Raw genomic sequence first — 4866 nt, 5'->3', positions numbered from 1 at the left:
TTTTAGGTCATTTTTTCGCATTTTTAGGTCATATTTTGCTTTTTTAGTTCATTTTCTAGTATTTTTAATCAAATTTTGTCGATTGACTTGTTTGAAAACATTTTATTTTTATTTTACACGGGCTGTATATATTATGTCAAAATTTATATTTTATTAAATAATATTTTACACAAGTCATACGCTATATACGGGTTAGGTAAAGATAACGATTCGATAAAATAGGGCAATTGCTAGACAACTAGATAAGTTATTGTCATATATCGTAAAATCAAATTCAATCAACAATTTTTACTATTTTTTTTTTTTTAAATACTTTTTAAACACTTTATTGTACTAATTTTTAATATCCTGTATCCAATATTAATATAAATATAAAAATTAAATTAAAAATCATTTTTAATACATTTTATGGTATAATTTTTGGCATTTTATATTAATTTTTTTTTTGCATTTTAAGTGCATATTTTGCATTTAAGTGCATATTTTTGACATTTTTAATACATTTTTTAAGGTTTTTTAGTACATTAAATTCACAACCCTACTAATTATTTTTATATGTTATATAATTTTAGTAATTTAATAATTTAACGAAATTGCCTGATCATTTTTAAAATAACTAGTTAACAGTTCTAGGTTAGAAATTTCACCTAGAACCTAGAAATTTCAAATGTTTAAGGTAAAATAACATTATATATGCATGTCACACGTACAATTATTTAGGATGCAAAATATCAAATTATCTGTCAAAAAATTTTCATACATATTAGGTACATATTTATATATTGTTAAATTATGTTATATTCGAGTAAAATTTAAAAAAAAAGAAGTAGTTAAACGCTTTGCTGTGCCTACAACAGGTATCGAGTTCACATTATCAATCAGTAATTAGTCAGTAGTCACTAAATATAATAATACAATTTGAGTAATTTGGCACACTTAAATCATTGTAACCGAAAAACGATAATATGTCAGTGCATTACTAAGAACTAACTACTCAGTGTGTTAACCGATTTAGCATAGAACTGCATGGATTTACTAAATATGTTTGTAACATAAATAGGCAACAGCTTAATAAATGTTTAATAATATTTACTAATATAATAATATGCATAAAAGAATTCACATGGATAATATTTTTGAATTACAACAAGATAACTTAAACGTCTTAAACCATAATTCTTCGTTTATAAATATTCAATTCCAAAAAATGTTTAGTTCAAATGTATACAAAAAAAAAATGTACTTATATAACTTAATAGATTTTTATATTTCAGTAAGAACTATGACTTATAATGCCTTCACTTCTTTACAAATTGAAAATTGAATTCAATGAGTTTTGCCTAAATTTGGACTTTAAATAAATATAAAACAAAACCTTGTCTATGCATTTTTAATATTTTTAATTGTCCATTAGGTCAACTTAAGTGGTATCTTATACTAAATAAGTAAATGTTTTTATTATAGTTATAATAACTTATGAGGAACCTCATATTTGATTTTCGACAAAGCTTAAACATTTTAATGAACACTTAAAGGTTTAAAATAAAAATAAATTAATAATTTCAAATTTCAAATGCTTACAGATAAGTAGGTAATTAAAAATGAGTAGCACATATTTAGATAATTATATTGAGTACAGAAAATTAGAATATTTAAAAATTCTATGAATTATACTTATATTTAATTATAACAAAAAAAAACTAAAATTGTTATTTTACTCGAAAATCCAATTTTGTAAAAATTTCTACTTCTGATGTTGATAAAAATTATTGGTAGATTTTAACTCAACTTTTTTAATAATTATTGAAAACAATACTTTTGTAGAACATTGCATTACATTTTCAAATCTTAGGTACCTACGAACAATAAAAATTTGACGAATTTCTAATTAAAAATTTTTTTAAATCATCGAGATTTAGACAAATTTAATTTAAATGCTCGTATTGTGGATTTACGCTCAAACGTTTTAACATCTGTGTCTATTCTTTTGCGAATTAGATAAAACAAAATACAAAATCGACTGAATCAAAAATTGGGTTTGGTAAAAATGTTTGTTTTTCACAATTATTAAGCAGGTACTGTGTATTTTTAGTTTTTACACCTCAAAAGTTCGAAGTATCAATTAGATTCAACTTCCTACTAGAACATATATTGAAGTTAAAGATTGAAGCATAGTTTATACTATAAAAAGTGTCTCTAAACGCACACACAAAAACACATGCAGTGTAACAAAGTATAAATATAAGTACTAATGATCATAAATATATGTGTTTATTTTAATTTATTTAAGTTGTACTCAATATACAAATAAAAGTTACATTTAATATTCAAACATTAATAATAGTTTGTGGTGAGTTAGAGTATAGCTTTTATAATGATATAATAATATCCACAATTTTAATAATATATTACGTAGTAAATAAATTTACAATATCCTATGTTTATCTTCTCAGAATCAATATTAGGCATTTGAACATTTATTATTATTGTTATTTGAAACAAAGGAAATCACACTAATATTACTGTAATGAGCAAAAAACGGAAACATATCTACGCCTGTTCTATACGACTAGAACGTTATTTTACATCGACAAGGGCGTGATATGTGGAACCATTTTACCAATGCATAAAATTAATTTAAGAGTCATCCGTAGAACTAATAGTAATCACTGTCAACTACAACTGCTAGGATGCCGTTTATGAAAGTTTAGTGGCTGCCACCTGACGACAAAACGCAGACAATGATAGCAACAGTTGCACTAGTCACTGAGATGATTAGCCACTAAAAAATAATATGCTTTGGGTTGCAGTTGCAGTCGATTTTGAAGATATTAGTCTTTAAAGTTGACGGATGTTTTTGAGCTGTGTTTGTATGTGGTCTGGATAAAACAGCGGCGTGTGCATCCTAAACCACAGTCTGATTGTGTGCAGTGCACTGGAAAAAGAAAAATGTATTATATTAATCAAGATGTTCGATAACTTTGTTTTGAAAACAATTTTTCAATTGCGTTCAGCAATGGACTAATTTCTTTCGTGAAAAAAACCAAAAATTCATTAATTGCTATATCAAAATAATAATGTTCTTTTCCGCCTTCAGAAAAGTGTTTTAGGATTTTTCCTTCTTGACACATTTGTTTCGATTAAACCCAATTCTGAGGATTTTTAGTTACATATTCCCATAAACTATCAAAACTAGATTTTTGTTGTTCTTCTAAAGCTATTTTAATAACATTGATTTTTAATCTGGAATCTTAAAATCATATTTATGATAAAAAAAGTTGAACTTTTGTATTTGATTTAAAAACCAATTAGATTTTGCACCAGCTTAATTTTTTTCAGTTGCAAATTTTTGAAGAAATGAAAGAAGGCCATTATAATTGGTATTAAAGATTTTTATTTTACTAAGACTTTTAACAACAAATTATGCTATAGTTAATGATAATAAATTAATAACTATTTTTTTTTTTTAATAACTCGATGTGGTAATGTCACCTGCTTCCATACACTTTCTATAGGTATACCATACACTGTATAGGTAATGAATAATTTTGTTTAGCTTATTTTTTAATAATATTACTCGTATAATCCCAATAGTTTATATTATAGTATAGTTAGAGAGATAGAGGAATATATATTTCATCAAAATAACTCAAATGCTGCTTCTTTTTGGAAGGTTTTAAAATATAATTTTAAATAAAATGTATGTAAAAAATAATGTAAATTATATTCTTAATAATGCCTTTCATAAGTTCCTGCATTTAAGTTAACTTTCATTTTCATACCATAAACTTTGGCTAAATTACAACGATAGGTAAATTACAAAAAATATTTCTGAAAATCAATTTAAGAGTTAAAAATAACTTGTATAGACCTAGTTGCAGTAAAAAAAAATTTTTAACTTAACTTAATAAAATATAAGTACACTTTATTACTTAATAAAAACAATGCATTAACCTAGTATAATAGTAAATATATTTAATTTCTAGATCTGTGTTACTAATGCTTACCATTTATTAGCTAAAAGTACTGTCAACATCATAGAAATAATAATAATAGTAATGAGGAATGAGAGATCTCAGGTCGATTAATTCAGAAAGAGCTGTAGCCATAGCTACTAAGCCACTGGTAAGTCCAACAACAATAACTGCATACATGTACAGTTTGGATTTCCATGACAGACTCCTAAAAAAAAACAAATACAATTAACACGATTGCTCATAAAATGTTCTTTCTCGAACTAACAAATAAGATACTCTTAAAAACTTAAGCCACTTTAATTCTTTTAATCGTTTGAAATTCAAATATTATCATAATCAAAAAGCTTTTGAATCGATACAATGTTCCTAGTTCCTTGTTAGTTTTTTTCATAGCAACAAAACGTTTGATAAATACAATGTTCTTTATAAGTTATTTTCAAAAGTTTTCCATAAGGTATCTTTAGTACATAAGTTTTTATTATAAAAATTTTAAGATAAGATGTTGACACAATTAGTTGTCTTAACGAAAAATAACTAGTTTGTTTACCTATTTATATTATGAGTTTACTTATTTACATTGTTTTATACTTTAAGTCAGTATTGATTTATAAGCTAATAAAAATAGTATAATATTATACAAATTAAAATGTTTAAATACTACTATAATAATTATATGTTAATAATAGGTACCTATTTAATAAATTTAATGTTTTTGGAAATAATTTATTTAATCCACAGTTAGTGGTAATATGCAGTAAAGTTAATTACTATAATATTAATATACTTCGTAATATAAGTTGGCAAGATCGTCTTCGATCGTTTTTGTACATATGCAATGATTTATCATTTACTCAAATTTAACACATTCATTTTAGTGACATTAGTACAT

At 24.3% G+C, this 4866-nt stretch overlaps 1 long non-coding RNA gene across 1 annotated transcript; it reads right to left on the bottom strand.

The window, feature by feature from the left end:
• Positions 1-2252: 2252 nt before the first annotated feature.
• Positions 2253-4205, bottom strand: LOC111034816. Its single transcript, XR_002604588.1, has 2 exons — positions 4008-4205; positions 2253-2935 (listed from the first exon to the last, which is right to left on the bottom strand). It is a non-coding gene; the product is annotated as an uncharacterized LOC111034816 (long non-coding RNA).
• Between the last annotated feature and the right edge of the window lie 661 nt (positions 4206-4866).

Source organism: Myzus persicae, unplaced genomic scaffold (genome assembly GCF_001856785.1).
Source record: "Myzus persicae strain clone G006 unplaced genomic scaffold, MPER_G0061.0, whole genome shotgun sequence".
Lineage (NCBI taxonomy): Eukaryota > Metazoa > Arthropoda > Insecta > Hemiptera > Aphididae > Myzus > Myzus persicae.
This window is presented reverse-complemented; position numbering and strand designations above follow the sequence as displayed.